The sequence below is a fragment of the Diceros bicornis genome, chromosome 15, assembly GCF_020826845.1.
Source record: "Diceros bicornis minor isolate mBicDic1 chromosome 15, mDicBic1.mat.cur, whole genome shotgun sequence".
Taxonomy (NCBI): domain Eukaryota; kingdom Metazoa; phylum Chordata; class Mammalia; order Perissodactyla; family Rhinocerotidae; genus Diceros; species Diceros bicornis.
In genome coordinates this window covers 14,931,628-14,958,968 of record NC_080754.1, presented here as the reverse complement: position 1 = coordinate 14,958,968, position 27,341 = coordinate 14,931,628, and positions in this window count along the sequence as shown.

The following is a 27,341-nucleotide window of genomic DNA, read 5'->3' as shown; positions in this document are numbered from 1 at the left end:
TTGCGAAGATTATCATTTCCCCTTGAGCGTTATTGGCTCCTTTGTCAAATATTAGTTGACCGTATACGCAGGGGTTTATTTCTGGGCTCTTGATTCTGTTCCATTGGCCTATGTTTCTGTGCTTATGCCAGTACCATACTGTTTTAATTACTATAGCTTTACTGTATAGTTTGAAGTCAGGAAGGGTGATGCTTCCAGATTTGTTCTTCTTTCTCAGGTTTGCTTTGGCTCTTTGGAATTTTTTGTGATTCCATACAAATTTTAGGATTGTTTTTCTACTTCTGTGAAAAATGTCATTGGACTTTTGATAGGGATTGTATTTAATCTATAGATGGCTTTGGGTAATATGGACATTTGAACGTTAATTATTCCAGTCCATGAACATGAAATATCTTTCCATTTGTTTGTGTCTCCAATTTCTTTCATACAAGTCTTGTAGTCCTCATTGTACAGATCTTTCACTTCCTTTGTTAAATTTATTCCTAAATATTTTATTGTTTTTGATGCTGTTGTGAATGGGATAGTTTTCTTTATTTCTTTTTTAGGTATTTTGTTGCCAGTGCATATATCCACAACTGACTTCTGTATGTTGATTTTGTATTCTGCAACTTTACTGAATTTATTGATTAGTTTCAGCAGTTTTTTGGCCAAGTCTTTAGTATTTTCTATGTATAAGATCATATCATCTGCAAATAACGGCAATTTTACTTCTCCATTTCCAATTTGGTTGGCTTTTATGTCTTTGTCTTGCCTAAGTGCTCTAGCTAGGACTTCCAGTACTGTGTTGAATAAGTGTAGTGAGAGTGGTACACCAGAAACTAAAAAAAAAAAGAGTAGTGAGAGTGGGCACCCTTATCCTGTTCCTGATTTTAGAGGAAAAACTTTCAATATTTCACTTTTGAGTATGGTGTTAGCTGTGGCTAACATCATGAGTTTGTGGTATATGGCATTTATTATTTTAAAGTATATTCCTTCTGTGCCAAATTTGTTCAGAGTTTTCATCATGAAAGGATGTTGTATTTTGTCAAATGCTTTTTCTGCATCTATTGAGAGGATCATATGATTTTTATCTTTCGTTCTATTAATTTGGTGTATCACATTTATGGATTTGCATATGCTGAAGCATCCTTGCATCCCAGGGATAAATCCCACTTGGTCATTGTGTATGATCCATTTAATGTGTTGTTGAATTTGGTTGCTAATATTTTGTTGAAAACTTTTGCATCTATATTTATCAGGGATATTGGTCTATAATTTTCTTTTTTTGTAGTGTCCTTAGTTGGCTTTGGTATCAGGGTAATGCTGGTCCTGTAAAATGTTCCTTCCTCTTCATGTTTTTGGAAGTTTGAGAAGCCTTGGCATTAATTCCTCTTTAAATATTTGGTAGAATTTACCAGGGAAGCCATCAGGTCCTGGGCTTTTCTGTGTTGGGAGCTTTTGGATTACTGCTTCAATCTCCTTATTCATTCTTGTTCAGATTCTCTGTTTCTTCATGATTCAATCTTGACAGATTCTGTATTTCTAGGACTTTATCCATTTCTTCTGGCTTGTCCAATTTGTTGGCATATAATTGTTTATAGTAGTCTCTTATGATCCTATGCATTTCTGTATTATCAGTTTCAATGTCTCCTCTTTTGTTTCTGATTTTGTTTTTTTGAATCTTCTCTTTTTTTCTCACTCTAGCTAAAGTTTTGTCACTTATGCTTATCTTTTCAAAAGACCATCTCTTATTTTTGTTAATTACTTCTAATTGTTTTTCTAGTCTCTATTTCATTTCTTTCCACTCTGATCTTTGTAACTTTTTTTTTATGTTTTACTTTTTAAAAAAATTTTGTTGAGGTCACTGTGGTTTATAACATTGTGAAATTTCAAGGGTACGTTACTATTTATCAGTTTCTGTATATACTGCGTCGTGCTCACCACCAATAGTCTAGTTTTTATCCATCACCATACATATGTGTCCCTTTACTCCTTTTGCCCACCCCCCAACCCTCTTCCCATCTGGTAACTACCAATCTGTTCTCTTTATCCATGTGTTTATCTTCCACATATGAGTGAGATCATGCAGTGTTTGTCTTTCTCTGTCTGGCTTATTTCGCTTAACACAGATCTTTGTTATTTTATCCTTTTGCTAACTTGGGCTTAGTTTGTTTTGTTCTAGTTCTTTGAGGTGTAAAGTTAGTTTGTTTATTTGAGATATTTCTATCTTCTTAATATATGCATTTATTGCTATAAACTACCCTCTCAGAACTGCTTTTGCAACATCCCATAAGTCATGGTATATTGTGTTTCCATTTTTATTTGTTTCAAGATATTTCAAGATATTGGTTGTTCAGGAGTGTGTGGTTTATTTCCACATGCTTGTAATTTTCCAGCTTTCCTATTGTTGATTTCAATTTTCATTACATTATGATTGGAAAAGATACTTGGTATTATTTCACTCTTCTTAAATTTGCTAAGAATTGTTTTACAGAGTATCATATGATTTATCCTAGAGAATGTTACCTGTGCGCTTGAGAAGGAAGTGTATTCTGCTCCCATTGTATGAAATGTTTTTATAATGCCTGTTAGGTCCATTTTGTCTAATGTGTGGTTCAAGTCCAATGTTTCTTTGTTGACTTCCAATGTGGATGATCTATCCATTGCTGAAAGGGGTATTGAAGTCCCCTACTATGATTATACTGTGTATTGTCTGTTTCTCCCTTCAGATCTGTTACCGTTTGCTTAATATATTTAGGTGCTCCAATGTTGGGTGTGTATATATTTACGATTGTTATATCTTCTTGATGAATTGACCCCTTTATCATTATATAATAACCTTCTTTGTCTCTTGTTACCATTTTTAGCTAAAAGTCTATTTTGTTTGATATAAATATAGCTACCACCATTTTCTTTTGGTTTCCACTTACATAAAATATCTTTTTCTATTTTTTCACTTTGAGCCTATGTGTGTCCTTAAATCTGAAGTGAGTTCTTATAGAAAGCATACAGTTAGTTGGGTCTTGTTTTTTTTAATCGGTCTAGCCTCTCTGTGCCTTTTGATTGGTGAATTCAATCCATGTTAATTTAGAGTAATTATTGATATGCAAGGACTTACTAATGCCATCTTATTTCTTTCTGTCTATTTTGTAGGTCCATTGTTTTATTTTTTCCTCTCTTTATGCCTACCTTTGTAAACAGGGGGCTTTCTGTGGGGGTATGCTCTGTTTCCCCTTTTTAACGTCTTTTGTTAATCTAATCTAGGTTTTTGCTTTGTGGTTCATTTGAGATCTTTCTATTTTTACATAAAACATCTTACAGACAAAATAGTCCATTTTAAACTGACAGCAAATTAACTTCCATAGCATACAAAACTCCACCCTTTTACTCCCACCCCTTTTGTATTTTGTATATTTGGTCAAAATTTACCTCTTTTTATACTGTGTATTCATTAACAAGTTATAGTAGCTACACTTATTTTTAATACTCTTTTCCTTAAACTTTTATACTATAGTCAAGTGCTTAACACACCATCCTATTACAGAATGGAGTTTTGTAAATATGACTGTATTTACTTTTACCTGTATGCTGTGTACTTTCACATGTTTTTACATCACTAATTAGTGTCTTTTCATTTCGGCTTGAAGAACTCCTTTCAGCATTTCTTCCAAGGCATATTTAGTGGTGATGAACTCCCTCAGCTTTTGCTTGTCTGGGAAAGTCTTTATTTCTCCTTCTTATCTGAATAATAACTTTGCTAGATAAAGTATTCGTGACTGGTAATTTTTTTTCTTTCAACACTTTGAATATGTTGTTCCTCTTTCTCCTGACTTGTAGGGTTTCTGCTGAGAAATCTGCTTATAGACTAATGGGGGTTCCTTTGTATGTTACAATCATTTTTCCTCGGGGTGCTTTTAGGATTCTCTCCTTGTCCTTGGTTTTTGATAGTTTCATTATAGTGTCTTAGAGAGAGTATTTTTTCATTGAGATAATAGGGTGATCTATTAGCTTAATGAACTTGGATGTCCATGTCTCTCTCCAGGTTTGGGAAGTTCTCAGCTTTAATATTTTTAAATAAACTTTCTGCCCCTTCTTCCTTCTTTCTCCTTCTGGAACCCTAATTATTCTAATATTTGCATGTTTTATGGAGTCTTATAGATCACATAGGCTTTCTTTGCTCTTTTTCATTCTTTTTTTTCCTCTTATTGGGTTATTTCAAAGTTCTTATCCTCTATATCATTGATTCTATCTTCCTTATGGTTTACTCCGCTATAGATGGTCTCTATTGCATTTTTCATTTCATTCATTGAATTCTTCAGCTCCAGAGTTTCTATTTGGTTCTTTTTTATCATCGCAATCTCTTTGTTAAATTTCTCATTTTGATTATGTATTGTTTTCCTGATTTCATTGAATTGCCCTTCTGTATTTTCTTGTAGTTTGTTGAGTCTCCTCAAAAGAGCTATTTTGAATACTTTATCAGCTAGATTGTAAAATTCTATGTCTTTGAGCTTAATTATTGGAGCATTATTGTTATCTTTTGGTGATGACATGTTTCCTTCATTCTTCCTATTTCTTGGAGTTTTTTGCATTGCTGCTTTCACATTTGGAGTAGCAGACACTTCCTCAAATCTTTACTAGATGGCTTCAGGTGGATACACTGTTCATTGTTCCTGTTTTATCTTGGGTTTTCTCCACCCTTGTATGGATATACCTGCTCCACCCTTCTTGCTCCCTTTTATGGCAGGATTATTAAGCTTTTATGTCTTCTGTGGTTCTTACAAATCACCAGGCTGGCTGCTGGAAACCTCTCTTTTTTTCCCCCAGAAGGTGGTGCTATAGTTCAAGTTTGTGGTTTCCCTCTTGCCCACAGACCCTGGTCTGATTTTCTGAGAGCACTCTGTTGACTGGAGCTCACTCTCACCACCACACTCGGGAGCGTGCAGAGAAGTGAGCCACAGAGAGAGGAGAGGTATGGGTTTGGCAGTAGGGGCCATGGGGGGACTTCAGGCCAGTGGAAGGATCCTTGGGTGAGATTCTCCCAGAGGCTTATGGGGGAGACTTCCTTCTGGTAGCAAGACCCATGTCTCTTTAATGCTCCTTAATATTCCTTGTTTTGTGTATAAGTTTATACAATTTATTTTTGTAATTTTTAATTTTTTATTGAAGTATAATTGAAATACAATATTATATTAGTTTCAGGTGTACTGCATAGAGATTCAATATTTATCTGCATTACAAAATGATCACCACAAGAAGTCTGGTTACCATATATCACCCTACAAAGTTAATACAATATTATCAACTATATTTTCCATGCTGTACATTACATGCCCATGACTTGTTTATTTTACTTGTTTATTTTATAACTGGAAGTTTATACCTCTTGACCTCCTTCACCCATTTTGCCCATCCCCAACCTCCCTCCCCTCTGGCAACCACTATTCTGTTCTCTGTATCTATGAGTCTCATTTAATTTGCTTTGCTTGTGTATTTGTTTTGTTTATTAGATTCTATATATAAATGAAATTACATGGTATTTGTCTTTCTCTGCCTGACTTATCACTTAACATAACACCCTCTAGGTCATCCATGTTGTTGTGAATGGCAAGATTTCATCTTTTCTTGTGACTGAGTAATATTTCATTGTCTATATATACCTCATCTTATTTATCCATTCATCTATCAATGATTAGTGATGTTGAGCATCTTTTCACGTGTCTGCTGGCCATCTGTATCTATTCTCTGGAAAAATGTCTATTCAGGTTCTCTGCCCATTTTTTTATTGGATTGTTTTTTTTCAATATTGAGTTGTATGTTCTTTATATATTTTGTATATTAACCCCTTATTAAATATATGATTTCCAAATATCTTCTCCATTTAATAGGTTGTCTTTTTGTTGGGTTATTGGTTTCTTCAGCTGTGCAGAAGCTTTTTAGTTTGATGTCATCTTTTTTTTTTTTTTTTTGCTTTTGTTCCCTGCCTGTGGAGTCAAATCCAAAAAAATAATGCAAAGATTGATGTCAAGGAGCTTACTGCCTATGTTTTCTTCTAGGCGTTTTATGTTTCAGGTCTTACATTCAAGTCTTCAATACATTTTGAGTTAATTTTTATATAAGGCATAAGACAGTGGTCTAGTGACATCAGCATCATGGCAGAGCGAGCTTTTCCCACAGACTCTCCCCCAATAAGATACAACAAAAAGAACATTTGCATACCAACGAAGGACACTCATATGACACAAAAAAACATCTGAGACACCCACACAGATGTACATCTGAAGGTGAAGGTGCTGGAACCCCCAGAGGAAATGGAGGGGGTAAGGAGAAATCTTCCCCCTCCCCATCCAATCGGTGACTCCAGATCCACGAAGCTCCTGGGGGGGGGCAGGGGTGGCCCTATGGGGGAAAGCCATTGTTGTCCAATTTCTCTCACAGACTGTGGGGAATTCCCATACGGAGGAGACGGAACTGTGGTGGGGTTGCCATCAACATCTGAGCACCCCAGGAGAACAGATAGCGAGGGAAGAACAAGAAGCCCCAAGATGGGGCAGATGAGAGAGAGAGCCCCTCTCCACTGCACACCCAGCACTTCAGCACAACTGGTCAGCCAGAGCACCCACAGATTGCAGTGGGCTGAGGATGCACAGCTCTTGACCATCACCCAGTGGTGGCAGGTGGAAACTGTGACAGATATTTTTAGAATGAGGAAAAACAAGCCAACTTCAGAAGGCACAATGCAAAAATATATTAAATCTCCAGACCAGAAAGAAAATAACAAACACCCAGAAATCAACCCTGAAGACACAGAAATTTATAACCCAAAGGACAGAGAATTCAAAATAGCTCTCATAAAAAAGCTCAATGAACTAGAAGAAAATACAGATAGACAATTTAAGGAAATCAGGAATTTCTTCACAAAAGAGAATAAATCATAAAGAAATATTGGAGAGGAAAAATACAATGGAGGAGATAAAGGAAAATCTGGAACCTTTAAAGAAGAGAGTTGACAATGTGGAGGAAAGGATTAGCCTTATTGGTGATAGGAATGCAGAAATGCTCCAGATAGAAGAGGAGAGAGAACTAAGACTAAAAAAACTTGAAGAAATTCTTGGAGAAATATCCGACTCAATTAGGAAATGAAACATAAAGATTAGAGGTATTCCTGAGGAAGAAGAGAGGGAAAATGAACAGAGAGCTTGTCCAAGAAAATAATAGCTGAGAACTTCCCAAATCTGGGGAAGAAGCTGGAAATACCAGGGAATGAAGCCAATAGATCACCTAAATATATCAACATGAAAAACCCTCTCCAAGGCATATAGTAGTAAAGCTGGCAAAAGTCAATGACAAAGAAACAATATTAAGGGCAGCTAGACAAAAAATAATAATAATAATAATAATGTACAAAGGTATTCCCATCAGGCTCTCAACAGATTTCTCGACAGAAACTTTACAGGATAGGAGAGACTGGAATGATATATTCGAAATTCTGAAAGACAAAAACTTTCAGCCAAGAATACACTATCCAGCGAAAATATCCTTCAGATATGATGGAGAAATAATAACTTTCCCAGATAAGCAAAAGCTAAGGGAGTTCATTGCCACAAGACCTCCACTACAAGAAATGCTCAATAAAGCCCTCATGCCTGGAAAAAAAAAAAGAAAGAAAGAAAGAAAGGGGATACAAAGTTTCGAGCAAGGAGAAAAATAGGTAGACAAAATCAGAAAAATTGCAACTCTCTATCACAATAGGTTAGAAAACACTTAATTACAAAAATCAAAAATTAAGGGAAGGAAAATACTAAAAATAAATATAACCTCATCACTTTAAACATACACTCACAACACAAGTTGGAATAAGTTGTGACAATAATAACTTAGAAGGGGAAGAGGAAAGGGATTGAATTGACTTAGTCTAAGGAAATAAGAGGTTATCAGACAATGGAATACCTTATTCATGAGATTTTTTTATACAAACCTCAAGGTAACCACTAAACAATCCGAACAGAGTCACAAAACATAGATAAAGAGAAAACTAAAAGAATCGTCATACAGAACTACCAAACTGAATTGGTAGTCTGAAACACATGAGACAAGGAACACAGGAAATGCAAAAGAACTAGAAAATGAGTGAGAAAATAGCAACATTAAGCCCTCATATGTCAATAATTACTCTAAATGTAAATGGATTGAATTCTCCAATCAAAAGACACAGAGTGGCAGGATGGATTAAAAAGCAAGTCCCAACAATATGCTGCCTCCAGGAAACACATCTCAGCTGCAAAGACAAACACAGGCTCAGAGTGAAAGGATGGAAGACAATACTGCAAGCTAATGGCAAACAAAAGAAAGCAGGTGTTGCCATACTTATATCAGACAAAGTAGACTTCAAGATAAAACAGGTAACGAGAGACAAAGAGGGGCAATATATAATGATAAAAGGGACACTCTACCAAGAAGACATATCAATTATAAATATATATGCACCCAACACAGGTGCACCAAAGTACATAAAGCAACTATTAACAAATTTAAAAAGGATATATTAACAACAACACAGTAATAGTAGGGGATCTTAACACCCCACTTACATCAATGGATAGATCACCCAGACAAAAAGTCAATAAGAAAATAGTGGACTTAAATGAAAAACTAGATGAGATGGACTTAAATACAGAGCACTCCATCCAAACACAGCAGACTACACTTTCTTCTCAAGCTCGCATGGAGCATTCTTAAGGCTAAACCATATGTTGGGAAACAAGGCAAACCTCTATAAATTAAAGAAGATTGAAATCATAACAAGCATCTTTTCTGAGCATAATGCTATGAAACTAGAAATCAACTACAAGAAAATAACTGGGAAATTAGCAAAGATGTAGAGACTAAACAACATGCTACTAAACAACCAATGAATCATTGGTGAAATTAAAGGAGAAATAAAAAAATATATGGAGACAAATTAAAATGAAAATACGCCATACCAATTCATATGGGATGCAGACAAAGTGGTCCTGAGAGGGAAATTCATAGCAATACAGGCCCACCTTAACAAACAAGAAAAATCCCAAATAAGCAACCTTAAGCTACACCTAACAGAACTAGAAAAAGAAAAACGAACAAAGCTCAAAGCCAGCAGAAGGAGGGAAATAATAAAAATTAGAGCAGAAATAAATGAAATTGAAACCAAAAAAAAAAAAAAAAAAACACTAGAAAGAATCAATGAAACAAAGAGTTGGTTCTTTCAGAAGATAAACAAAATTGACAAATGCTTAGCCAGACTCACTAAAGAAAAAAAAAAACGGAGAGAAGCCTCAAATCAATAAAATTATAAATGAAAGAGGAGAAATTACAACAGATATCACAGAAATACAAAGGATTATAAGAGAATACTATGAAAAACTATATGCCAACAAATTGGAAATCTAGAAGAAATGGATAAATTCTTAGACTCATACAACCTCCCAAAACTGAACCAAGAAGAGATAGAGAATCTGAATAGACCAATAGCATGTAAAGAGATTGAAAGAGTAATCAAAAACCTCCCAAAAAAATAAAAGTCCAGGACCAGATGGCCTCTCCGGAGAATTTTAGCAAACATTCATAGAAGATTTAACACCCATCCTTCTCAAACTATTCCAAAAAATAGAGGAAGATGGAACACTTCCTAACACATTCTACAAGGCCAACATCACCCAGATACCAAAGCCAGACAAAGACAATACAAAGAAAGAAAACTACAGGCCAATATCGCTAATGAACATAGATGCAAAAATCTTCAATAAAATATTGGCAAACTGAATACAGCAATATGTTAAAAAGATCATACACCATGATCAAGTGGGATTTATACCAGGGACACAAGGATGGTTCAACATCTGCAAATCAGTCAACGTGATACACCACATTAACAAAATGAGGAATAAAAACCACATGATCATCTCACTAGATGCAGAGAAGGCATTTGGCAAGATCTAACATCCATTTATGATAAAAACTCTCAACAAAATGGGTATAGAATGAATGTACCTCAACATGATAAAAGCCGTATATGACAAATCCACAGCCAACATCATACTCAGTGGGGAAAAACTGAAAGCCATTCCTCTGAGAACAGAAACAAGACAAGGGTGGCTACTCTTGCCACTCTTATTCAACATAGTACTGGAGGTTTTGGCTAGAGCAATTAGGCAAGGAAAAGGAATAAAAGGAATCCAAATGGCAACAAAGAAGTGAAACTCTCACTATTTTCGGATGACATGATTTTATATATAGAAAACCCTAAAGAATCCATTGGAAAACTATTAGAAACAATCAACAGCTATAGCAAAGTTGCAGGGTACAAAATAAACTTACAAAAATCAGTTGCATTTCTATATGCTAATAACGAACTAACAGAAAGAGAACTCAAAATGATAATCCCATTTACAATCGCAACAAAAAGAATAAAATATCTAGGAATAAACTTAACCAAGAGGGTGAAAGACCTATACAATGAAAACTATAAGACATTATTGAAAGAAATTGATGATGACATAAAGAAATGGAAAGATATCCCATGCATATGGATTGGAAGAATAAACATAGTTAAAATGTCCATACTACCTAAAGCAATCTACAGATTCAAAGCAATCCCAATTAGAATCCCAAAGACATTATTAATGGACATAGAACAAAGAATCTTGAAATTCATATGGGGCAACAAAAGATCCCTAATAGCTAAAGCAATCCTGAGAAAAAAGAACAAAGCTGGAGGCATCACAATCCCTGACTTCAAAATATACTACCAAGTGATAGTAATGAAAACCGCATGATATTGGTACAAAAACAGACACACAGATCAATGGAACAGAATTGAAAGCCCGTAAATAAAACCACACATCTATGGACAGCTAATCTTCCACAAAGGAGCTAAGAACATACAATGGAGAAAAGAAAGTCTCTTCAAAAAGTGGTGCTGGGAAAACCGGACAGCCGCATCAAAAGAATGAAAGTGGACCATCTTCTTTCACCATACACAAAAATGAACTCAAAATGGATCAAAGACCTGAAGGTGAGATCTGAAACTATAAAACTCCTGGAAGAAAATATAGGCAGTACACTATTTGACATCGGTCATAAAGGGATCTTTTTGGATTCCATGTCTACACGGACAAGGTAAACAAAAGAAAAAATAAACAAGTGGGACTTCATCATCAGACTAAAGAGCTTCTACAAGGCAAATGAAAGCAGGATCAAAATTAATAGACAACCCACCAGCTGGGAGAAAATATTTGCAAATCATATATCTGACAAAGGGTTAATCTCCATAATATATAAAGAACTCACAGCTGAACAATAACAACAAAAAACAACCTGGTCAAAAAATGGGAAGAGGATATGAACAGATACTTTCCCAAGGAAGATATACAGATGGCAAATAGGCGTATGAAAAGATGTTCAACATCACTAATCATTTGGGAAGTGCAAATCAAAACTACACTAAGATATCGCCTTACACCCATTAGAAGGGCTATAATCACCAAGACAAAAAACAGCAAATGTTGGAGAAGTTGTGGAGAAATGGGAACCCTAATTCACTGCTGGTGGGAATGCAAACCGGTGAAGCCTCTATGGAAAACAGTATGGAGATGCCTCAAAAAATTAAAAATAGAAATACTTCATGATCCAGCTATCCCACTACTGGGTTTCTATCCAACGACCCTAAAATCAACAATTCAATGAGGCTTATGCACCGCTATGTTCACTGCAGCTTTATTCACTATAGCCAAGAAGTGGAAGCAACCCAAGTGTCCCTTGACTGATGAATGGATAAAGAAGATGTGGTATATATATATATATACAATGGAATACTACTCAGCCGTAAAAAAAAGACAAAATTGTCCCATTTGCAACAATATGGATGGCCCTCGAGGGTATTATGTTAAGCTAAATAAGCCAGAGAAAGAAAGAAAAATGCCACATGATTTCACTCATATGTGGGAAATAAACTAACACACGGACAGAGAGAACTGTTTGGTGGTTACCAGGGGCAAGGTGGTTGGGGGGTGGGCACAAAGAGTGAAGGGAGGCATTTATATGGTGACTGAAAAATAATAATGTACAACTAAAATTTTGCAATGTTATAAACTATTAAGACATCAATAAAAAAAGATTAATCAACAAGGAAGTTGCAAACTGCTGTTACAGGCTTCGAGATTGCCACAGAATGCTTTCATTAAACACCTGGAAAAATATTTTTCAGGTTATCTGGCATACTCTTACTGAATCTCTCAACTGATTACTGAGACACTAAGAAACCAGAGGGAAATTTTTTGCACCTGAGAGGAAAAACAAGCCAGAGATTATTTTTTCCACTTTCTTCCCTGGGTGGAATCTGCCAGTAACAAAAATTGATCTCACTTTACAAAACTGAGCCATGCCTGCAAGGAAAAGCATAGAAGGGCACGCACTGATTTTCTGGGAAATGAGGAGTCCTGCTTTTTGGAACCACATTTTCCCCAACTGGAACTTTCAGATATAAGTCTGTGCCTGATGGTTAGGGCGACTTTGGCAACCTACACCAGCTGTGATGTGAGCAACAGAGAAAGAGCATTATGACCCTGCAGCTCACATTTTCTGTCCTTGAAGCTGTTTTGTGTTATTGTTTGGGGTTGTTTTCTCATTGCATTGTGTTTTGCTATTCTCTATTCTCACTGCAATCCCCCAAAATTTATGAAAGACAATACCACATACTCTTGGGTTATTATAAGGCAGAAAAATTATTTTTATTTAAATATATCCACCAAAGAGTTAAAAAAAAAAAAAAAGATAGCGGTCCAGTTTTATTCTTTTGCATGTAGCTGTCCAGTTTTCCCAAGACCATTAATTGAAAAGACTGTTTTTTCCTCATTATATTCTTGCCTCCCTTGTTGTAGATTAACTGACCATATAAGTGTGGATTTATTTCTGGGGTCTCTATTATGTACCATTGATCTATATGTCTGTTTTTGTACCAGTACCATACTGTTTTGATTACTATAGCTTTGTAATATAGTTTGAAATCAGGAAGCATGATACCTCCAGCTTTGTTCTTTTTTTTATTGAGACTGCTTTGGTTAATCAGGATCTTTTGTGGTTCCATAAAAATTTTAAGGTTATTTGTTCCAGTTCTATGAAAAATACTATTGGTATTTTGGTAGAGATTGCACTGAATCTGTGGATTACTTTGGATAGTATGGGCATTTTGACAATATTAATTCTTCCAATCCATGAGCACGGTTTATCTTTCCATTTATTTGTGTCATCTTTAATTTCTTTCATCAGTGTCTTATAGTTTTCAGAGTATAGGTCTTTCACCTGGTTGGTTAGATTTATTCCCAAGTATTTTATTCTTTTTGATGCAATTGTAAATGAGCTTGTTTTCTTAAATTTCTCTTTCTGATTAGTGTATGGATATTTGTATTAATTTTGTATCCTGCAACTTTACTGAGTTCATTTATTAGTTCTAACAGGTTTTTTGGTGGTTTTTAGCTTTTTAAATATAATATCATGCTATCTGCAAATAGTGACAGTTTTACTTCTCTCTTTTCAATTTGAATGCCTTTTATTTCTTTTTCTTGCTTATTCACTGTGCCTAGAACTTCCAATACTATGTTGAATAAAAGTGGTGAGAATGGGCATCCTTGTCTCATTCCTGATCTTAGAGGAAAAGCTTTCAGCTGTTCACCATTGAGTATGATAGCTGTGGCTTTGTCATACATGGCCTTTATTATGTTGAGGTATGTTCCCACTATACCCACTTCGTTGAGAGTTTTTGTCATAAATGGATGTCGAATTTTGTCAATGCTTTTTCTGCATGTATTGAGATGATCATATGATTTTTATCCTTCATTTTGTTAATGTGATATATCACATTGATTGATTTGCAGATGTTGAATCATCCTTGCATCCCCAGAATAAATCCCACTTGATCATGATTTATGATCATTTTAATATATTGTTGAATTTGGTTTGTTAATATTTTGTTGAAGGTTTTTGCATGTATGTTCATCAGGGATATTGGCCTGTAATTTTTTTTTTTTCGCAGTGTCTTTGTCTGGTTTTTGTATCAGGGTAATGCTGACCTTGTAAAATGAGTTTGGAAGCATTCCTTCTCCTTCAGTTTTTTGGAATACTTTAAGAAGAATAAGTACTAAATTTTCTTTGAGTGTTTAATAGAATTCACCAGTGAAGCTATCTGGTCCTGGACTTTTGATTTTTGGGAGTTTTTTGATTACTAATTCAATCTCATTAGTGGTAATTGATCTCTTCTGATTTTCTATTTCTTAATGATTCACTCTTAGAAGATTACATGTTTTTAGGAACTTATCCATTTTTTTCTAGGTGTCCAATTTGTTGGCATATAATTTTTCATAGTCGTCTGTTATGATCCTTTGTATTTCTGTGGTATCTGTTGTAACTTCTTTTTCATTTCTGATTTTATTAAATTTTGGCCCTCTTTTTTTTCTTGAAGAGTCTGGCTAAAGGTTTGTCAAATTTATCTTTTTGAAGAACCAGCTCTTAGAATCATTGATCTTTTCTATTGTTTTTTTAGTCTCCATATCATTTATTTCCAGTCTGATCTTTATTATTTCCTTCCTTCTACTGACTTTGGGCTTCATTTGTTCTTCTTTTTCTAGTTCCTTTAGGCGTAAAGTTATATCATTTATTTGAGATTTTTCTTGTTTATTTTCAGGTAGGCCTGCATAGCTATGAACTTCCCTCTTAGAACTGCTTTTTCTGCATCCCACTGATTTTAAAATGTTGTATTTCCATTTTCATTTGTCTCAAGATATTTTTGTATTTCTTCTTTGATTTCTTCATTGATCCATTGGTTGCTTAGTAGCACGTTGTTTAGATTCCGTGTATTTATGTTTTTTCTAGTTTTCTTCTTGTAATTGATTTCTAGTTTCATACCATTGTGGTCAAAAAGATGCTTGGTATTATTTCAATCTTCTTAAAGTTTATTGAGGCTTGTTTTATGGCCTAACATGTGATTTATCCTGGAGAATGTTCCATGTGCGCTTGAAAAGAATGTGTATCTTGCTGCTTTTGGATTGAATGTTCTGTATATGTATCTATTAAGTCCATCTAGTCTAATGTGTCATTAAGGTCAATGTTTCCTTATTGATTTTCTGTCTGGATCTATCCATTGACATAAGTATGGTATTAAAATCCCCTACTATTATTGTATTGCTGTCAATTTCTCCCTTTACGTCTATTAATATTTGCTTTATATATTAGGTGCTCATATGTTGTATGCATAAATATTTACAAATGTTATATCCTCTTGTTGGATTGACCTGTTTATCATTATGTAATGCCCTTCTTTGTCTTTTGTTGCAGTCTTTGTTTTAAAGTCTATTTTGTTGGATATGAGTATTGCTACCCCAGCTTTCTTTTCTTTTCCATTTGCATGGAATATCTTTTCCATCCCTTCATTTTCAGTCTGTGTGTGTCTTTAGATCTGCAGCGAGTCTCTTGTAGGCAGCATTTAGATGGATCTTGTTTTACAGCCACCCTATATCTTTGACTGGAGAATTTAGTCAATTTATATTTAAAGTAATTATTGATAGATATGTACTTATTGCCATTTTGTTGATTTTTTTGTATGTTTTTTGTAGCACTTCTCTGTTCCTTTCTTCTTCTCTTGCTCTCTTTCCTGTGGCTTGATGACTTTACTGTTATGTTTAGATTTTTTTCTCATTATTTTTTATGTATCTATTATAGGTTTTTGGTTTGTATCTACCATAATGTTCATATATAACAATCTATGTATACACGGAAGTCTATTTTAAGTTGACAGTCACTTAAATTTGAATGCATTCAAAAAGTACTACATTTTGGGGGCCGGCCTGGTGACGCAAGTGGTTAAGTGCACGCACTCCGCTGTGGCGGCCTGGGGTTTGCTGGTTCGTATCCCGAGTGCGCACCGATGCACCGCTTGTCAGGCCATGATGTGGCAGTGTCCCATATAAAGTGGAGGAAGATGAGCATGGATGTTAGCCCAGAGCCAGTTTTCCTCAGCAAAAAGAGGAGGATTGGCAGATGTTAGCTCAGGGCCGATCTTCCTCACAAAAAAACTAAAAAAAAAAAATAGTACATTTTAATTACTCTCCCACATTTTATGTTTTTGATGTCATATTTTACATTTTTTTATTTTGTTTATTCCTTAACTAATTATTATAGTTATAGTTGATTTTACTACTTTTGTCTTTTAAACTTCATACTAGTTTTATAAGTGGTTGATTCTCTGCCTTTACTATATGTTTGCCTTTAGCAGTGGAATTTTACCTTTCATATATTTTCTTGTTTCTAGTTATGGCTTTTTCTTTTAAGCTTAAAGATGTCCATTTAACATTTCTTGTAAGGCCATAGCCTTTAGCTTTTGAACTCCTTTAGCTTTTGCTTGTCTGAGAAACTCTTTATCTCTCCTTCAGTTCTGAATGATAACCCTGCTCAGTAGAGCATTCTTGGTTGAATGTTTTTTATTTTCAGCACTTTGAATATATCATGCCACTCCCTTCTGGCCTCCGAAGTTTCTGCTGAAATATCAACTAATAGTCTTATGGGAGTTCCATTGTGTGTAACTAGTTGTTTTTCTCTTACTGCTTTTAAGATTCTCTCTTTAGCTTTAGCTTTAGCTTTTGACATTTTAATTATAACGTGTCTTGGTGTGGATCTCTTTGGGTTCTTCTTGTTTGGGACTCTCTGTGCTTCCTGGACCTGGATGTCTGTTTCCTTCCCCAGGTTAGGGAAGTTTTCAACCATTATTTCTTCAAATAAGTTTTCTGACCCTTTCTCTCTCTCTTCTCGTTCTGGGACCCCTATAATGTGAATGTTAGTATGCTTGATGTTGTCCCAGAAGTCCTTTAAGCTATCCTCATTTTTAAAAAAATTCCTTTGTCTTTTTGGTGTTCTGTTTGGGCAATTTCCACTACCCTGTCTTCCAGGTCACTGATCCATTCTTCTGCATCAGCTAGTCTGCTGTTGATTCCCTTTGCTGCATTTTTCAGTTCTGTTATTGTATTCTTCAGCTCTATGAGTTCTAATTGGTACTTTCTTATATTTTCTATCTTTTTGTTGAAGTTCTCACTGTATTCATCTGTTCTTCTCCTGAGTTCAGTGAGTATCTTTATGACCATGACTTTGAACTCTTTACCAGGTAAATTACTTATCTCTGTTTCCTTAAGGTTTTTGTCTGAAGTTTTATATTATTCCTTCATTTGAAACATGTTTATGTGTTACATTTTGCTTGATTCTCTGCGTTTGTTTCTATGTATTATGCAAAGTAGCTATCTCTCCCTGTCTTGAAGGGGTGGCCCTATGTAGGAGATGAATCTTATCATTTAACCTTACCCTAGGTCTTAGTTGTTCTCAAACTGTCTCTCCAGTTATTTCAGACCTTTGGGGTCTGGAAACACAATCCACTCTAGAGACCTGAGACTGGCACTCAAGAGGCATCCTTTGTGTGGGCTATGTGCACCTGTTGACTCTTTTGGGACTGTGCGAGCAGTGCAGGGGGGTGAAATGGCTTACCCCCATGTCTGGAAGGGCCATGTGAGTGGTGTGGGGGGGCGGGTTGCTCACCTACCACTGTTAGTGGGTTAGAATGAGAGTGCAAAAATAGCATCCATGAATGCTGGCACCAGCAAGATAGAGGTAGCCCATAAAAATGGTGTCTACCGGCATTCTGTCCTTAGAAAGAGTTCCAACAGATTTCTGCCTATCTGGCAGATGCTTTAAGATTAGCAGGTGAATCTCCTTCATGTAGAGTCTAGGCTTTTGTCAAACTGCTGCTTTCTGTGCTGGGTTCCAGAGTGTTTGAGTCTGTGCATAAGCCCTTGAGAACAGAATTTTCATTTCCTACAGCACTGTGTTTCTTCTAAACATAAGCCCAGTTGGTTTTCAAAGACAGACATTTTGGAGGCTCATCTCCCCAGTGCAGGACCCAAAGGTTGGGGTGCCCTGTGTGGGATATAAATCCCTTGCTTCTCAGGGAGAGGTTTCATTTACTTATTTATTTTGAGACCCCCTCCACATTGTGGGTCATCCCACTGGGGATGTGGTTTTTGGCAAAAGCGTGTCTCTGCCTCTCCTACTCATCTCGATGTGGCTCATTTATATTTTGTTGTGGAGCAGGTGTTCAGCTAGTTCTCAGGTTCTTTTCAGAGGGGATTTTTCTATATGTAGCTGTATATTTGCTGTGTCTGTGGGAGGAGGTGAATTCATGATCTTCCTACATCACCATCTTGAACAGAAAAGACTGCCCTTTGATATTCTTATCTGCCTCTTTGTCAATCTCCTCCCTCTCCCCAGTCATGGTGGTCACCCCTCAGTACTTTGGGTGCTGCTGGAGAGAAACAGGTTTCTCCACCAGTGTTCCACACAGCTAGGGTAGCCAAGCACTCACTCACTACTCTCCTTATCCCTCACAGGGAAGTTACCACTGGCTAGTTCAGCTCCATGCCATGTAGCCTTGGAGGAGGAGTAGTGCTGACAAAGGGTTCTTATCCTCTCCAGTGCATCCAAACTCTTATTTTTCTTTTGCTCCAGTGGTGTACTGTAATCTCCCCTTGGAAAGACTGGACTTCTACAAACTTTGTCTCATGTGTGGGTGTCTACTCAAGTCTGCACTCTCCAGTTTTTACCTAACTGACACTGAGAAGGGTTGGGATAGATTTTCTGCCTCTTGCTGGTTTCACAGCCTGTACCAAGATCTGTCTGTCTACTACCAGATGTACAAGTGGACCCTTGGCATATGATGCTGGATCTCACAAATCCCACAGAGACACTTTTGTTTGTGGATGGATGCCTAATTAGTTGTTAATAAAGGGGACAAAAAGGAGGAACATCTTATGCCACCATGATGCTGTTGTCACTGACATTTACAGTTTTATAAGCAGACAAATATATGTCTGGAGGCTGAAGAAAACAAGCCAGTAGAGAGACTGATATAAAACCCAAGAGAAGAAACAATGAGTGGTGTGAAGTCCTGGGTAATGGAGACTAGGAGCGAGCCACAAAAACAGAAGGGACACCTTTTAGTCACTAGGGAAAGAGGAGAGGATAGAAGAGGAACAAGAGAAAAATGGAAGACTAGACTTATGCTTGCATGTTTCTATTGTGGTATCCCCCTGTACCATGAACATAAATGCCCTGCTCTGCATTCCTTAGTGAGAATGATAGTGTCAGAGGAAAATGCCCCTGTGCTGCAGGACATATAGAAGTCTCTAGAGTTAGAGCCTGAGCTGCGAAGTCATTATATCCTTGGAAGTGCTAATCAGAAGAGTTTGGAATATACCTTTTGCTGCAAGCATCTTGTGTAGCTCAGGCATGGGAGAGAAACTGAAGTGTCCAGGAGTTGGTTTAATACCCCAAAGCTTTGCAGCTTTGGGAGCAGCAGGAGACATTACCCAAGGCGGAGAGGCACTGTTCTCACACTGAGTGTTGATAAAAGTGGTCATGGAGAGGTGCCTTTCACACGTGGATCTTAGGCATCAGATATAAATATCAAAGAACATGGTCTCCTGAGCACATCTGAGAAACATCCTAGAGATGCTTCAAGAAATAACTGGAAGAGATTTTGACAGGAGACATGAGGAGGCGGGTTGTTTTTTTTTTTTTTACTGTTGTATCTAGTACATTTTTCATTTATTTTTATTTCTTATTTTTTGTTGATTGCAGTAACGTTGGTTTATAACATTGTATAACTTTCAGATGTACATCGTTATACTTCTATTTCTGCATGGATTACATCATGTTCTCATGTTCACCACCCAAATACTAATTACAATCCATCACCACACACATGTGCCTAATCATCCCTTTCGACCTCCTCCCTCCCCTCTTCCTCTCTGGTAACCACCAATCCAATCTCTGTCTCTATGTGTTTGTTTGTTGTTGTTATTATCTACTACTTAATCAGTGAGATCATATGGTACTTGACCTTCTCCCTCTGACTTATTTCACTTTGCATAATACCCTCAATGTCCATCCATGTTGTCACAAATGGCTGGATTTCATTGTTTCTTATGGCTGAGTAGTATTCCATTGTGTATATGTACCACATCTTCTTTAGCTATTCGTCCCTTGATGGGCACTTAGGTTGCTTCCAAGTCTTGGCTATTGTGAATAATGCTGCAGTGAACACAGGGGTGCATGTATCTTTATGCATTGGTGTTTTCACATTCTTTGGCTAAATCCCCAGCAGTGGAATAGCTGGATCGTATGGTAGTTCTATCCTTAATTTTTTGAGATATCTCCATACTGTTTTCCATCGTGGCTGCACCAGTTTGCACTCCCACCAGCAGTGTATGAGAGTTCCCTTCTCTGCACATCCTCTCCAACACTGATTGTTTCCTGTCTTGTTAATTATAGCCATTCTGACGAGCGTGAACTGATATCTCATTGTAGTTTCAATTTGCATTTCCCTGATGTTAATGACGTTGAACATCTTTTCATCTATCTGTTGGCCATCTGTATATCTTCTTTGCGGAAATGTCTGTTCAGGTCTTTTGCCCATTTTTTAATTGGGCTGTTAGTTTTTTTGTTGTTGAGATGCATGAGATCTTTATATATTTTGGAGATTAACCCCTTATCAGATGTATGGTTTGCAAATATCTTCTCCCATTTGTTAGGTTGTCTTTTCATTTTGTTGATGGATTCCATTGCTGTGTAGAAGCTTTTTAGTTTGATGTAGTCCCATTTGTTTATTTTTTCTATTGTTTCTCTTGCCCGATCAGACATGGTGCTTGAAAATATGTTGCAAAGACCCATGTTGAAGAGCGTACTGCCTATGTTTTCTTCTAGAAGTTTCATGGTTTCAGGTCTTACATTCAAGTTTTCAATCCATCTTGAGTTAATTTTTGTGTATGGTGTAAGGTAAGGGTCTACTTTCATTTTTTTGCATGTGGTTGTCCAGTTTTCCTAACACCATTTGTTGAAGAGACTTTCCTTTCTCCATTGTATGTTCTTGGCTCCTTTGTTGAAGATTAGCTGTCCATAGATGTGTGGGTTTATTTCTGGGCTTTCGGTTCTATTCCATTGATTGTGTGTCTGTTTTTGTGCCAGTACCATTCTGTTTTGGTTACTATAGCTTTGTAGTATATTTTGAAATCAGGGAGTATGGTACCTCCAGCTTTGTTCTTTTTTCTCAAGATTCCTTTAGCTGTTTGGGGTCTTTTGTTGTTCCATATAAATTTTAGGATTCTTTGTTCTATTTCTGTGAAAAATGTTGTTGGAACTTTGATAGGGATTGCATTGAATCTATAGATTGCTTTAGGAAGTACGGATATCTTAACTATGTTAATTCTTCCAATCCAAGAGCACGGAATATCTTTCCATTTCTTAGTGTCTTCTTCAATTTCTTTCAGCAATGTTTTATAGCTTTTAGTGTACAGATCTTTCACCTCTTTGGTTAAGTTTATTCCTAAGTATTTTATTCTTTTTGTTGCAATTGTAAATGGGATTGTATTCTTAATTTCTCTTTCTGCTACTTTGTTGTTAGTGTATAGAAATGCAACTGATTTTTGTATGTTGATTTTGTATCCTGCAACTTACCGTATTTGTTTATTACTTCTAAAAGTTTTTTGGTGGATTCTTTAGGGTTTTCTATATATAAAATCATGTCATCTGCAAATAGTGACAGTTTCACTCCTTCCTTTCAAATTTGGATCCCTTTTATTTCTTTTTCTTGCCTGATTGCTCTGGCTAGGACTTCCAATACTATGTTAAATGGGAGTGGTGAGAGTGGGCATCCTTCTCTGGTCCTGTTCTTAGAGGGATAAGTTTCAGTTTTTCACCATTTAGGATGACATTAGCTGTGGGTTTGTCATATATAGCCTTTATTATGTTGAGGTACTTTCCTTCTATAATCATTTTATTCAGAGTTTTTATCATAAATGGATGCTGTATCTTGTCAAATGCTTTCTCTGCATCGATTGACATGATCATATGATTTTTATTCTTCATTTTACTAATGTGGTGTATCACGATTGTTTGGTGAATGTTGAACCATCCCTGCATCCCTGGAATAAATCCCACCTGATCATGGTGTATAATCTTTTTAATGTATTGTTGTATGAGATTTGCTAGTATTTTGTTCAGGATTTTTGCATTGATGTTCATCAGTGATATTGGCCTGTAATTTTCTTTTTTTTGGGTTGTCCTTGTCTGGTTGTGGTATCAGGGTAATGTTGGCTTCGTAGAATGAGCTGGGGAACTTCCCCCCTCCTCAATTTTTTGGATGAGTTTGAGAAGGATATGTATTATGTCTTCTTTAAATGTTTGGTAGAATTCACCAGGGAAGCTGTCTGGTCCTGGACTTTTATTTTTGTGGAAGTTTTTGATTACTGTCTTGATCTCCTTACTGGTGATTGGTCTATTCAAATTCTCTGTTTCTTCTTGACCCAGTTAAGGTCGTATGATTCTAAGAATTTATCCATTTCTTCCAGATTGTCCAATTTGTTGACATATAGCTTTTGGTAGTATTATCTCATAATCTTTTGTATTTCTCAGGTGTCTGTTCTAATTTCTCCTCTTTCTTTTCTGATTTTAGTTATTTGAGCCTTCTCTCTTTTTTTCTTGGTGAGTTTAGCTAAAGGTTTGTCAATTTTATTTATCTTTACAAGGAACTAGCTCTTGGTTTTATTAATTTTTTTCTATTTTTTTTAGTCTCTATTTCATTTATTTCTGCTCTGATTTTTATTATTTCCCTTCTTCTACTGATTTTGGGCTTTGTGTTTTTTCTTCTTTTTCCAGTTCCTTTAGGTGCATTGTTAGATTGTTTATTTGAGATTTTTCTTGTTTGTTGAGATAGGCCTGTATTGCTAGAAACTTCCCTCTTAGAACCACTTTTGCTATATCCCATTAATTCTGGCATGTTGTATTTTCATTTTCATTTGTCTCCATGTATTTTTTGATTTCTTGTTTGATTTCTTTGTTGACCCAATCGTTGTTCAGTAGCATTTTGTTTAATCTCCACATATTTGTGGCTTTTCTGATTTTCTTCCTATAGTTGATTTCTAGTTTCATACCTTTGTGGTCAGAAAAGATGCTTGGTATTATTTCAATCTTCTTAAATTTATGGAGACTTGTTTTGTGGCCTAATATGTGATCAATCCTGGAGAATGTTCCATGTGCATTTGAAAAAAATTTGTATTCTTCGGTTTTTGGTTGGAATGTTCTGCATATATCTACTAGGTTCATCTATTCTAGTGTGTCATTTAAGGCCAATGTTTCCTTATTGATCTTCTGTTTGGATGATCTATCCATTGGTGTAAGTGGAGTGTCAAAGTCCCCTACTATTATTGTGTTACTGTCTATTTTTCTTTTTATGTCTGTTAATAATGGCTTTATATATTTAGGTGCTCCTATGTTGGGTGCATAGATATTTACAAGTGTTATATCCTCTTGTTGGATTGTTCCCTTGATCATTATGTAGTGCCCTTCTTTGTCTGTTTTTACAGTTTTTGTTTTAAAATATATTTTGTCTGATATTAGTATTGCTACCCCAGCTTTCTTCTCATTGCCATTTGCATGGAGTATCGTTTTGCATCCCTTCACTTTCAGTTTGTGAGTGTCTTTAGGTCTGGAGTTTCTCTCTTATGCAGCATATATATGGGTCTTGGTTTTTTATCCAATCAGCCACCCTATGCCTTTTAATTGAAGCATTTAGTCCATTGACATTTAAAGTAGCTATTGATAAGTATGTACTCACTGCCATTTTTTAACTTTTTTTTCTCAGTGTTTTAGTAGATCTTCTCTGTTCCTTTTTTCTTCTCTTTCTCTCTTCCCTTGCGGTTTGATGACTCTCGTTAGTATTATATTTGGGTTCCTTTCTCTTAGTTTATTGTGTACTTGTTATAGGTTTCTTGTTTGTGGTTACCGTGGGGTCCATATACAGTAACCCATGTATATAGGAATCTATATTAAGTTGATGGTCTCTTTAGTTTGACCTCTTCTCCTCTTGAGGAGGCAGGTTCTGTTCAAAGTCTTGAGTCAGAGATGAGGGGATGAACAGCTGACAAAATTTAGATTATCAGTGTTAATGTTACCTTATCTGTACTCACAGGATCATGAGATTAGAGGACATCTGTAAAGCATGAATTTCAGCAAGTTACTTTTATCTGTTTATTTATAAAATGGAAATCACCCTTAGTAGCTTCAACATTTAGATATGGAGGTTTAAATTCTAAATTAGATACTGGAACACAGATAGCACATCTCATGTGATGTCTACATGTAAGATTTGAAGATGATTAGTTTCCATGAAGAGATGCTATCTCGGCTGGGGGCTAGGGACGTGTGTACTCTCTGGGCTGGGAAGAGATGAGTATCATTGAATGTGTAAGACGGTGCCAGTGTGCATACCATACATATATCTGTGGGTGTTTACTCCTGTCAAAATTGTCAATATACTCTTGCCTTTAATTTTGTCCTAAATTTCAGTGCTCAAGTACTCCTCATGTATCATTTTATTGTCATAAAATGCCCTGAATAGTAACTTTGGAGAGATAAATTTCTAACTTCTCTTAAAGAAACAATGTCCAAAATATCTTTATATTTGTGTTGCTCCACATGAAATGACTTCAAGTGTGTCATGTATACATTATTCCTACATTCACCCCTTCCACCATGTGAAGACACATCAAGAAGACAGCCATTTATGAACCAGGAAGCCAGACACCAAATCTTCAGGTACCTTGATCTTGGACTTCTCAGCCTCCAGAACTGTGAGAAATAAATGTTGTTTAAGTCACCCAGGCTGTGGTATTTTTGTTATAGCAACCCAAAAAGACTAAGACATTTATTATTCAATTTTGTTGTATATTAGCCTTAAAATCCATGACTATATTTTAAGAGGGATGTGGGTCTTATAAAAGTGACCATAATCTGTGGAAACTACATTATTTTACTCTATTATGATATAATATCAACAAACAATCTATTATATTCGCCTATCTGCAGACTTTATGGACACTATATTTTATCTCTACCACCTCCTGACTGTTGCAAAACCTATTTTCAATACTAAACAAATGACTAATGTAAGCACGTCTTTTCTCAGTAGCTGATCACTATTCATTCTTTCCAACCTATAAGACCAAAACCTATTTTCTGTCTCTTGTTTATTCATGCTCACCAATTTACATCTGAAAACAGCTGGATAGGTCGAAGGGTATGTTTAACATGGTGAATTGATTAAGCAAAAAGTGGATTTATGAGCCCACATAACTGAAAAGTTTAGAATATCTCATTTCTGGAGCAGCTTGATGAGAAGATTACATTAAAACTATCAGGATCTGGGTTCTTTTTGTCTATCTTCTGGGTTCTTCACACCTCTATTTTGGATTCATTCTCAGTCAGTCTCTGTCCTTGTAGTAGCAAGATGGCTACAGCAGCTCCAGAGCACATATCTTTGAAATTCCAAGTGCAGCAGAAAAGAAATCTCAGAACTGAATCTCATAGATTCTGATTTTGCAGACTTGGATCCTGCGTCCATTCTTATATTATGACCATACTATGATACATAAAGAATATTGTTAGAATCAGGATTTGGCCACAAGGGCATCCCCAGAGCCATATGTGAGGTCAACTTTACCCTACATTTATGGACATAAGAAGGGGAAGGGTGACTCCCAAAAACAAAATCAGGGTCCTATGACCACAGGATGAGATCTTGATTACAGGTAGTAAAACCAAAAAATGACCATTATTCATGTCCTGATATACAAAATAGTCCCCATAGTACATATTAAACTTATTTTGGGGACTTCACAGAAAGAGGCCGTCATTCTTCAGGAAACATTAAATTGATACTTGGAAAGGTGCCCGTAGACTGCTGATCAGGAAAGACCATTCATATTAAAAGGCCATTAACCAGATAAAGAAAATGCTAGCTTCCAGTATGAGCCAAAAATAAAAATCATTAAAAGCTGATGCTTCAACTATCCAGCACTGATCCATCACTGAGCTGCCTCTTAAGAGAGCTATCTCCTGGCCAAGCAGCAACAGGATTTATTTAATTCAACAATTGTTAATATTCTGAATAGCAATACCTGGGAGTCAGCTAGTGATCAAATGAAATTGTGCATCTTGAACTCGCTCACTCTGAGCTCTAAGCCCTCTCCAAAAGTTATCCCTGGTTGGTATATCTTGGCTACGTTCCACTCTACCAAGAGCCTGACATGAAAGAAGGGACTTTCTTTAGTCAATAGAGCAAGGAGGTTGATAGAATATAAATGCTTTCAGGAAGCATTTTAGTTCTCGCACTGTACAAAGGAGTGCTGTCCAAATGTAGGAGGAAAATATTTTCTTTACCATCAGTTCATAAAATATTTATTGAGCACTTAAAATGTTTTTAGCCACACCAGAGTGAAAATAGCAAGAGAGTGACATATGCCTAACCTCATACTCTCTGTTTACCCCATTCATATCTACTTTGGGCTTTTTAGTTTCTTGATTAATAAAATTAACATATATATATAACATATATTTTTTAAAAAACAGTATTCTGAAAACCTGCTATGTCGTACCAGACACTGTGTTAGATGCTAAGAATACAAGAAAGCTATATTCTCCTTCTTCATTGACCTTCCAGAATAGTAAGGAATACATCTAGCAAATAACCACACAATCATTAATTATGGTTGTCGGCATTACAAACAAGAAAAAGTATGGTTTGCAATGAGAGCTAATTAATATGGGGCTCTAACTTAGTATGGGGGTTAGGGGAAGTTTGCCTGAGAAAATGACATTTACCTTGAGATCAGGAACATGAGCAGCCATGGAAAGAGGGGGTGTATCAGTCTGAGTCCCATCAGGATACAGAAACCATGCAATAATTTAAACAGGGGAAATTTAATAAGAAAAATTATCAAGCTAAGATAGGAGACTAACTATATAGATGGAAAGAGAACTCTAAAAGGTACCTTAGGGCTGGAGGAGGATAGCTAATGAGGGACAAACTTGCAGGAAGTTTCAGTGCTCATTGAAAGAGGTAATTGAAGGAGATGTGGTTGTAGCACATTGGAGGGTGGAGAAGTTTGCTGGGTTGCCTGAGTCAGAATTGGTCCACAGTCTCTGGGTAAATAGCAACACCCCTCCAGGGAAGAGGCAGGGTGAAATATTGGTAGGCAGCCATGAAGAGAGAGTAGGGTGCAAAGTGGGAGTTGGGGCACCACTGGAATGGAAAGGATTCCTTCTTCAGGAACCTAGTACACGACCATGTGCAGCTCAGGCTACGGCAGCTCTGGGCCATTGTGAGTACACATGGGTTTGAGAGAGATACAGAGAAAGTGACCTGAGCTGGGGAACAGGCCACACTATCTGAGCCACTGCTC